Source organism: Harmonia axyridis, chromosome X (genome assembly GCF_914767665.1).
Source record: "Harmonia axyridis chromosome X, icHarAxyr1.1, whole genome shotgun sequence".
In the NCBI taxonomy this organism is placed as follows: domain Eukaryota; kingdom Metazoa; phylum Arthropoda; class Insecta; order Coleoptera; family Coccinellidae; genus Harmonia; species Harmonia axyridis.
In genome coordinates, this window is record NC_059508.1 from 37,272,471 (window position 1) to 37,284,556 (window position 12,086).

At 41.5% G+C, this 12,086-nt stretch overlaps 1 non-coding gene across 1 annotated transcript; it reads right to left on the reverse strand.

The window, feature by feature from the left end:
- Positions 1 to 11,922: 11,922 nt before the first annotated feature.
- Positions 11,923 to 12,041, reverse strand: LOC123688388. Its single transcript, XR_006749912.1, has one exon. It is a non-coding gene; the product is annotated as a 5S ribosomal RNA (ribosomal RNA).
- Between the last annotated feature and the right edge of the window lie 45 nt (positions 12,042 to 12,086).

A 12,086-nucleotide genomic window follows, 5' to 3' on the forward strand; every position in this document is an offset into this window, starting at 1 on the left:
TATGTACGTCGTCCCTCTCTGATCTGTAGTAAGTGGGCCTACCCAAGATGCACACGATAATTTTAGCTTAAACCATGCCGAAAAGTCGACTTCACGTCGTGCATCGGTACAAAATTATTCAAGGGGCAAAATAAATTCACGAGAGTAGGTCCGATTACCGCTGGATCAGACGACGATCGTAACTTGTTGGATACAAATGTATCCGATGTATGTACGTCGTCCCTCTCTGATCTACGGTACGTGGACCGACCCAAGATGCACACGATAATTTTAGCTGACTTCATGCCGAAAAGTCGGTTCACGTCATGCATCGGTATCTTAAATCGCGCCGTAAAGTCGTTCACGTCATGCATCGGTATCTTAAATCGCGCCGAAAAGTCGGCTCACGTCATGCATCGGCGTCTTTTTTTTGTGCCACCGATGCATGACGTGAACGACTTTTCGGCTCGATTTAAGATACCGATGCATGACGTGAACGACTTTACGGCGCGATTTAAGATACCGATGCATGACGTGAACGACTTTTCGGCGCGATTTAAGATACCGATGCATGACGTGAACGACTTTACGGCGCGATTTAAAGCTATACCGATGCATGACGTAAACAAGATCACACCGATGCAGCACGTTAACATTAAAGCCCGCCTAATCCGATCGATGGAGGCCGTCTCGAGTGTCCAACTTGCTCACAAGAGCCGAGAAACAAACCGATGCATCACGTAGACAAGATCGTACCGAATGTTAACACAATCCAAAAGGAAATAATCTTAGATGAATATCGATTCTGATTATTGATTTTTCTTTCGCGATATTGATAGAAGACATCTGAATGAATTTCGAATTAATTCCGAAATCAAAAAAATATTTTCAATAAATTTTTTTTCTAGAGTACCTCGGTCTTTTCTATTTTTTTTCCAAGTTTCGTACGTCAATCAACATACATCCCAGAAAAAATCATCTCTAACTATCCTGGTTCAAAAGTTGTATCGGAACTTTTCACGTCGAAAAAGAACATAGGCGAAAAAGGACGTGAACATTATTCCTTATAAAAATCAAACCCGACCATGGATTTTGATTCTGATTGTTGATTATCGCTATTAGAACACATTAGGAGGCAACCAAATCAAATTTGAGAAAATTCCACAATCAGAAAATTTTTTTCGAAAAAAAAAAAAAAATTCGAGAACACCTCGGTCATGGCAAGTTATTTCCCACAATCCATTCCCCAATCAACGTACATCCCAGAAAAAATCATCTCTCTAACTATCCTAGTTCAAAAGTTGTATCGGAACATTTTCACGTCGAAAATATATCTCTAAGTCCAGACCGATGCACCACGTAATCTCGGGCAGACCGATGCACAACGTAAATGACGATCGGGACCGGGGCGATCGGTCGTATCTGACACCGCCGGCTCGGTTCTAACATCGTCAATGAGTCGGGGTTGTAAAAAAGGACGTGAACATTTTTCCTTATAAAAATCAAACCCGACCATGGATTTTGATTCTGATTGTTGATTATCGCTACTAGAACATATAAGGAGGCAACCAAATCAAATTTGAGAAAATTCCACGATCAGAAAATTTTTTTCGAAAAAAAAAAAAAATCGTAATCACCTCGGTCATGGCGAGTTATTTTCCGTATTTCATTCCACAATCAACGTACAACATAGAAGAAATCATCTCTCTAACTATCCTGGTTCAAAAGTTGTATCGGAACATTTCACGTCGTAATATCTCGCCAAGTCCAGACCTCGGCGATAGGTAGTATCTGACACCGTCCGCTCGGGACTGACATCGACTTGGACTCGGGCTGATGATGGGGAGGCGTTTAAGGACGTGAACATTTTTCCTTATAAAAATTAAAGTCGACAATGAATATTGATTCTGATTACTGATTTACGCTTTAAAAACACATTAGAAGGCAACCAAATCGAATTTGAGGAAATTCCACGATCAGAAAATTTTTTTCGAAAAAAAAAAAAATCCGAAAAATATTTTTCGATTCCGATTACTGATTTACTCTTTTAGAACACATTAGGAGGCAACCAAATCAAATTTGAGAAAATTCCACAATCAGAAAATTTTTTTCGAAAAAAAAAAAAATTCGAGGACACCTCGGTCATGGCAAGTTATTTCCCACAATCCATTCCCCGATCCACGTACATCCCAGAAAAAATCATCTCTCTAACTATCCTGGTTCAAAAGTTGTATCGGAACATTTTCACGTCGAAAATATATCTCTAAGTCCAAACCGATGCACCACGTAAACTAGGGCAGACCGATGCACCACGTAATATCGGGCAGACCGATGCAGAACGTAAACTCGATCATACCGATGCTTCACGTAATCTCGATCTTACCGATGCACCACGTAAACAAGGGCAGACCGATGCAGAACGTAAAGTAGATCTTACCGATGCACCACGTAATCTCGATCTTACCGATGCACCACGTAATCTCCATCTTACCGATGCACCACGTGAACTGGATCTTACCGATGCAGAACGTGAATTGGATCTTACCGATGCAGAACGTGAATTGGATCTTACCGATGCACCACGTAAACTCGATCATACCGATGCACCACGTAATCTCGGGCAGACCGATGCACAACGTAAATGACGATCGGGACCGGGGCGATCGGTCGTATCTGACACCGCCGGCTCGGTTCTAACATCGTCAATGAGTCGGGGTTGTAAAAAAGGACGTGACATTTTTCCTTATAAAAATCAAACCCGACCATGGATTTTGATTCTGATTGTTGATTATCGCTACTAGAACATATAAGGAGGCAACCAAATCAAATTTGAGAAAATTCCACGATCAGAAAATTTTTTTCGAAAAAAAAAAAAAATCGTAATCACCTCGGTCATGGCGAGTTATTTTCCGTATTTCATTCCACAATCAACGTACAACATAGAAGAAATCATCTCTCTAACTATCCTGGTTCAAAAGTTGTATCGGAACATTTCACGTCGTAATATCTCGCCAAGTCCAGACCTCGGCGATAGGTAGTATCTGACACCGTCCGCTCGGGACTGACATCGACTTGGACTCGGGCTGATGATGGGGAGGCGTTTAAGGACGTGAACATTTTTCCTTATAAAAATTAAAGTCGACAATGAATATTGATTCTGATTACTGATTTACGCTTTAAAAACACATTAGAAGGCAACCAAATCGAATTTGAGGAAATTCCACGATCAGAAAATTTTTTTCGAAAAAAAAAAAAATCCGAAAAATATTTTTCGATTCCGATTACTGATTTACTCTTTTAGAACACATTAGGAGGCAACCAAATCAAATTTGAGAAAATTCCACAATCAGAAAATTTTTTTCGAAAAAAAAAAAAATTCGAGGACACCTCGGTCATGGCAAGTTATTTCCCACAATCCATTCCCCGATCCACGTACATCCCAGAAAAAATCATCTCTCTAACTATCCTGGTTCAAAAGTTGTATCGGAACATTTTCACGTCGAAAATATATCTCTAAGTCCAAACCGATGCACCACGTAAACTAGGGCAGACCGATGCACCACGTAATATCGGGCAGACCGATGCAGAACGTAAACTCGATCATACCGATGCTTCACGTAATCTCGATCTTACCGATGCACCACGTAAACAAGGGCAGACCGATGCAGAACGTAAAGTAGATCTTACCGATGCACCACGTAATCTCGATCTTACCGATGCACCACGTAATCTCCATCTTACCGATGCACCACGTGAACTGGATCTTACCGATGCAGAACGTGAATTGGATCTTACCGATGCAGAACGTGAATTGGATCTTACCGATGCACCACGTAAACTCGATCATACCGATGCACCACGTAATCTCGGGCAGACCGATGCACAACGTAAATGACGATCGGGACCGGGGCGATCGGTCGTATCTGACACCGCCGGCTCGGTTCTAACATCGTCAATGAGTCGGGGTTGTAAAAAAGGACGTGAACATTTTTCCTTATAAAAATCAAACCCGACCATGGATTTTGATTCTGATTGTTGATTATCGCTACTAGAACATATAAGGAGGCAACCAAATCAAATTTGAGAAAATTCCACGATCAGAAAATTTTTTTCGAAAAAAAAAAAAAATCGTAATCACCTCGGTCATGGCGAGTTATTTTCCGTATTTCATTCCACAATCAACGTACAACATAGAAGAAATCATCTCTCTAACTATCCTGGTTCAAAAGTTGTATCGGAACATTTCACGTCGTAATATCTCGCCAAGTCCAGACCTCGGCGATAGGTAGTATCTGACACCGTCCGCTCGGGACTGACATCGACTTGGACTCGGGCTGATGATGGGGAGGCGTTTAAGGACGTGAACATTTTTCCTTATAAAAATTAAAGTCGACAATGAATATTGATTCTGATTACTGATTTACGCTTTAAAAACACATTAGAAGGCAACCAAATCGAATTTGAGGAAATTCCACGATCAGAAAATTTTTTTCGAAAAAAAAAAAAATCCGAAAAATATTTTTCGATTCCGATTACTGATTTACTCTTTTAGAACACATTAGGAGGCAACCAAATCAAATTTGAGAAAATTCCACAATCAGAAAATTTTTTTCGAAAAAAAAAAAAATTCGAGGACACCTCGGTCATGGCAAGTTATTTCCCACAATCCATTCCCCGATCCACGTACATCCCAGAAAAAATCATCTCTCTAACTATCCTGGTTCAAAAGTTGTATCGGAACATTTTCACGTCGAAAATATATCTCTAAGTCCAAACCGATGCACCACGTAAACTAGGGCAGACCGATGCACCACGTAATATCGGGCAGACCGATGCAGAACGTAAACTCGATCATACCGATGCTTCACGTAATCTCGATCTTACCGATGCACCACGTAAACAAGGGCAGACCGATGCAGAACGTAAAGTAGATCTTACCGATGCACCACGTAATCTCGATCTTACCGATGCACCACGTAATCTCCATCTTACCGATGCACCACGTGAACTGGATCTTACCGATGCAGAACGTGAATTGGATCTTACCGATGCAGAACGTGAATTGGATCTTACCGATGCACCACGTAAACTCGATCATACCGATGCACCACGTAATCTCGGGCAGACCGATGCACAACGTAAATGACGATCGGGACCGGGGCGATCGGTCGTATCTGACACCGCCGGCTCGGTTCTAACATCGTCAATGAGTCGGGGTTGTAAAAAAGGACGTGAACATTTTTCCTTATAAAAATCAAACCCGACCATGGATTTTGATTCTGATTGTTGATTATCGCTACTAGAACATATAAGGAGGCAACCAAATCAAATTTGAGAAAATTCCACGATCAGAAAATTTTTTTCGAAAAAAAAAAAAAATCGTAATCACCTCGGTCATGGCGAGTTATTTTCCGTATTTCATTCCACAATCAACGTACAACATAGAAGAAATCATCTCTCTAACTATCCTGGTTCAAAAGTTGTATCGGAACATTTCACGTCGTAATATCTCGCCAAGTCCAGACCTCGGCGATAGGTAGTATCTGACACCGTCCGCTCGGGACTGACATCGACTTGGACTCGGGCTGATGATGGGGAGGCGTTTAAGGACGTGAACATTTTTCCTTATAAAAATTAAAGTCGACAATGAATATTGATTCTGATTACTGATTTACGCTTTAAAAACACATTAGAAGGCAACCAAATCGAATTTGAGGAAATTCCACGATCAGAAAATTTTTTTCGAAAAAAAAAAAAATCCGAAAAATATTTTTCGATTCCGATTACTGATTTACTCTTTTAGAACACATTAGGAGGCAACCAAATCAAATTTGAGAAAATTCCACAATCAGAAAATTTTTTTCGAAAAAAAAAAAAATTCGAGGACACCTCGGTCATGGCAAGTTATTTCCCACAATCCATTCCCCGATCCACGTACATCCCAGAAAAAATCATCTCTCTAACTATCCTGGTTCAAAAGTTGTATCGGAACATTTTCACGTCGAAAATATATCTCTAAGTCCAAACCGATGCACCACGTAAACTAGGGCAGACCGATGCACCACGTAATATCGGGCAGACCGATGCAGAACGTAAACTCGATCATACCGATGCTTCACGTAATCTCGATCTTACCGATGCACCACGTAAACAAGGGCAGACCGATGCAGAACGTAAAGTAGATCTTACCGATGCACCACGTAATCTCGATCTTACCGATGCACCACGTAATCTCCATCTTACCGATGCACCACGTGAACTGGATCTTACCGATGCAGAACGTGAATTGGATCTTACCGATGCAGAACGTGAATTGGATCTTACCGATGCACCACGTAAACTCGATCATACCGATGCACCACGTAATCTCGGGCAGACCGATGCACAACGTAAATGACGATCGGGACCGGGGCGATCGGTCGTATCTGACACCGCCGGCTCGGTTCTAACATCGTCAATGAGTCGGGGTTGTAAAAAAGGACGTGAACATTTTTCCTTATAAAAATCAAACCCGACCATGGATTTTGATTCTGATTGTTGATTATCGCTACTAGAACATATAAGGAGGCAACCAAATCAAATTTGAGAAAATTCCACGATCAGAAAATTTTTTTCGAAAAAAAAAAAAAATCGTAATCACCTCGGTCATGGCGAGTTATTTTCCGTATTTCATTCCACAATCAACGTACAACATAGAAGAAATCATCTCTCTAACTATCCTGGTTCAAAAGTTGTATCGGAACATTTCACGTCGTAATATCTCGCCAAGTCCAGACCTCGGCGATAGGTAGTATCTGACACCGTCCGCTCGGGACTGACATCGACTTGGACTCGGGCTGATGATGGGGAGGCGTTTAAGGACGTGAACATTTTTCCTTATAAAAATTAAAGTCGACAATGAATATTGATTCTGATTACTGATTTACGCTTTAAAAACACATTAGAAGGCAACCAAATCGAATTTGAGGAAATTCCACGATCAGAAAATTTTTTTCGAAAAAAAAAAAAATCCGAAAAATATTTTTCGATTCCGATTACTGATTTACTCTTTTAGAACACATTAGGAGGCAACCAAATCAAATTTGAGAAAATTCCACAATCAGAAAATTTTTTTCGAAAAAAAAAAAAATTCGAGGACACCTCGGTCATGGCAAGTTATTTCCCACAATCCATTCCCCGATCCACGTACATCCCAGAAAAAATCATCTCTCTAACTATCCTGGTTCAAAAGTTGTATCGGAACATTTTCACGTCGAAAATATATCTCTAAGTCCAAACCGATGCACCACGTAAACTAGGGCAGACCGATGCACCACGTAATATCGGGCAGACCGATGCAGAACGTAAACTCGATCATACCGATGCTTCACGTAATCTCGATCTTACCGATGCACCACGTAAACAAGGGCAGACCGATGCAGAACGTAAAGTAGATCTTACCGATGCACCACGTAATCTCGATCTTACCGATGCACCACGTAATCTCCATCTTACCGATGCACCACGTGAACTGGATCTTACCGATGCAGAACGTGAATTGGATCTTACCGATGCAGAACGTGAATTGGATCTTACCGATGCACCACGTAAACTCGATCATACCGATGCACCACGTAATCTCGGGCAGACCGATGCACAACGTAAATGACGATCGGGACCGGGGCGATCGGTCGTATCTGACACCGCCGGCTCGGTTCTAACATCGTCAATGAGTCGGGGTTGTAAAAAAGGACGTGAACATTTTTCCTTATAAAAATCAAACCCGACCATGGATTTTGATTCTGATTGTTGATTATCGCTACTAGAACATATAAGGAGGCAACCAAATCAAATTTGAGAAAATTCCACGATCAGAAAATTTTTTTCGAAAAAAAAAAAAAATCGTAATCACCTCGGTCATGGCGAGTTATTTTACGTATTTCATTCCACAATCAACGTACAACATAGAAGAAATCATCTCTCTAACTATCCTGGTTCAAAAGTTGTATCGGAACATTTCACGTCGTAATATCTCGCCAAGTCCAGACCTCGGCGATAGGTAGTATCTGACACCGTCCGCTCGGGACTGACATCGACTTGGACTCGGGCTGATGATGGGGAGGCGTTTAAGGACGTGAACATTTTTCCTTATAAAAATTAAAGTCGACAATGAATATTGATTCTGATTACTGATTTACGCTTTAAAAACACATTAGAAGGCAACCAAATCGAATTTGAGGAAATTCCACGATCAGAAAAATTTTTTTCGAAAAAAAAAAAAAATCCGAAAAATATTTTTCGATTCCGATTACTGATTTACTCTTTTAGAACACATTAGGAGGCAACCAAATCAAATTTGAGAAAATTCCACAATCAGAAAATTTTTTTCGAAAAAAAAAAAAATTCGAGGACACCTCGGTCATGGCAAGTTATTTCCCACAATCCATTCCCCGATCCACGTACATCCCAGAAAAAATCATCTCTCTAACTATCCTGGTTCAAAAGTTGTATCGGAACATTTTCACGTCGAAAATATATCTCTAAGTCCAAACCGATGCACCACGTAAACTAGGGCAGACCGATGCACCACGTAATATCGGGCAGACCGATGCAGAACGTAAACTCGATCATACCGATGCTTCACGTAATCTCGATCTTACCGATGCACCACGTAAACAAGGGCAGACCGATGCAGAACGTAAAGTAGATCTTACCGATGCACCACGTAATCTCGATCTTACCGATGCACCACGTAATCTCCATCTTACCGATGCACCACGTGAACTGGATCTTACCGATGCAGAACGTGAATTGGATCTTACCGATGCAGAACGTGAATTGGATCTTACCGATGCACCACGTAAACTCGATCATACCGATGCACCACGTAATCTCGGGCAGACCGATGCACAACGTAAATGACGATCGGGACCGGGGCGATCGGTCGTATCTGACACCGCCGGCTCGGTTCTAACATCGTCAATGAGTCGGGGTTGTAAAAAAGGACGTGAACATTTTTCCTTATAAAAATCAAACCCGACCATGGATTTTGATTCTGATTGTTGATTATCGCTACTAGAACATATAAGGAGGCAACCAAATCAAATTTGAGAAAATTCCACGATCAGAAATTTTTTTCGAAAAAAAAAAAAAATCGTAATCACCTCGGTCATGGCGAGTTATTTTCCGTATTTCATTCCACAATCAACGTACAACATAGAAGAAATCATCTCTCTAACTATCCTGGTTCAAAAGTTGTATCGGAACATTTCACGTCGTAATATCTCGCCAAGTCCAGACCTCGGCGATAGGTAGTATCTGACACCGTCCGCTCGGGACTGACATCGACTTGGACTCGGGCTGATGATGGGGAGGCGTTTAAGGACGTGAACATTTTTCCTTATAAAAATTAAAGTCGACAATGAATATTGATTCTGATTACTGATTTACGCTTTAAAAACACATTAGAAGGCAACCAAATCGAATTTGAGGAAATTCCACGATCAGAAAATTTTTTTCGAAAAAAAAAAAAATCCGAAAAATATTTTTCGATTCCGATTACTGATTTACTCTTTTAGAACACATTAGGAGGCAACCAAATCAAATTTGAGAAAATTCCACAATCAGAAAATTTTTTTCGAAAAAAAAAAAAATTCGAGGACACCTCGGTCATGGCAAGTTATTTCCCACAATCCATTCCCCGATCCACGTACATCCCAGAAAAAATCATCTCTCTAACTATCCTGGTTCAAAAGTTGTATCGGAACATTTTCACGTCGAAAATATATCTCTAAGTCCAAACCGATGCACCACGTAAACTAGGGCAGACCGATGCACCACGTAATATCGGGCAGACCGATGCAGAACGTAAACTCGATCATACCGATGCTTCACGTAATCTCGATCTTACCGATGCACCACGTAAACAAGGGCAGACCGATGCAGAACGTAAAGTAGATCTTACCGATGCACCACGTAATCTCGATCTTACCGATGCACCACGTAATCTCCATCTTACCGATGCACCACGTGAACTGGATCTTACCGATGCAGAACGTGAATTGGATCTTACCGATGCAGAACGTGAATTGGATCTTACCGATGCACCACGTAAACTCGATCATACCGATGCACCACGTAATCTCGGGCAGACCGATGCACAACGTAAATGACGATCGGGACCGGGGCGATCGGTCGTATCTGACACCGCCGGCTCGGTTCTAACATCGTCAATGAGTCGGGGTTGTAAAAAAGGACGTGAACATTTTTCCTTATAAAAATCAAACCCGACCATGGATTTTGATTCTGATTGTTGATTATCGCTACTAGAACATATAAGGAGGCAACCAAATCAAATTTGAGAAAATTCCACGATCAGAAAATTTTTTTCGAAAAAAAAAAAAAATCGTAATCACCTCGGTCATGGCGAGTTATTTTCCGTATTTCATTCCACAATCAACGTACAACATAGAAGAAATCATCTCTCTAACTATCCTGGTTCAAAAGTTGTATCGGAACATTTCACGTCGTAATATCTCGCCAAGTCCAGACCTCGGCGATAGGTAGTATCTGACACCGTCCGCTCGGGACTGACATCGACTTGGACTCGGGCTGATGATGGGGAGGCGTTTAAGGACGTGAACATTTTTCCTTATAAAAATTAAAGTCGACAATGAATATTGATTCTGATTACTGATTTACGCTTTAAAAACACATTAGAAGGCAACCAAATCGAATTTGAGGAAATTCCACGATCAGAAAATTTTTTTCGAAAAAAAAAAAAATCCGAAAAATATTTTTCGATTCCGATTACTGATTTACTCTTTTAGAACACATTAGGAGGCAACCAAATCAAATTTGAGAAAATTCCACAATCAGAAAATTTTTTTCGAAAAAAAAAAAAATTCGAGGACACCTCGGTCATGGCAAGTTATTTCCCACAATCCATTCCCCGATCCACGTACATCCCAGAAAAAATCATCTCTCTAACTATCCTGGTTCAAAAGTTGTATCGGAACATTTTCACGTCGAAAATATATCTCTAAGTCCAAACCGATGCACCACGTAAACTAGGGCAGACCGATGCACCACGTAATATCGGGCAGACCGATGCAGAACGTAAACTCGATCATACCGATGCTTCACGTAATCTCGATCTTACCGATGCACCACGTAAACAAGGGCAGACCGATGCAGAACGTAAAGTAGATCTTACCGATGCACCACGTAATCTCGATCTTACCGATGCACCACGTAATCTCCATCTTACCGATGCACCACGTGAACTGGATCTTACCGATGCACCACGTAATCTCAATCTTACCGATGCACCACGTGAACTGGATCTTACCGATGCAGAACGTGAATTGGATCTTACCGATGCACCACGTAAACTCGATCTTACCGATGCACCACGTAATCTCGATCTTACCGATGCACCACGTGAACTGGATCTTACCGATGCAGAACGTGAATTGGATCTTACCGATGCACCACGTAAACTCGATCTTACCGATGCACCACGTAATCTCAATCTTACCGATGCACCACGTGAACTGGATCTTACCGATGCAGAACGTGAATTGGATCTTACCGATGCACCACGTAAACTCGATCTTACCGATGCACCACGTAATCTCAATCTTACCGATGCACCACGTGAACTGGATCTTACCGATGCAGAACGTGAATTGGATCTTACCGATGCACCACGTAAACTCGATCTTACCGATGCACCACGTAATCTCGATCTTACCGATGCACCACGTGAACTGGATCTTACCGATGCAGAACGTGAATTGGATCTTACCGATGCACCACGTAAACTCGATCTTACCGATGCACCACGTAATCTCAATCTTACCGATGCATCACGTAATCTCGATCTTACCGATGCAGAACGTAAACTCGATCATACCGATGCACCACGTTATCTCGGCAGACCGATGCAGAACGTAAAAAAAAAGCTTACAGCACGCGGTGTTCCCAAGCGGTCACCCATCCAAGTACTAACCGCGCCCGACGCTGCTTGGCTTCAGTGTTCTGACGAGAACTGGCAATTTCAGCGTGGTATGGCCGTAAACAACAAATATAGCGATATTTTCTATGATATCTCACTTTTTGGGAGC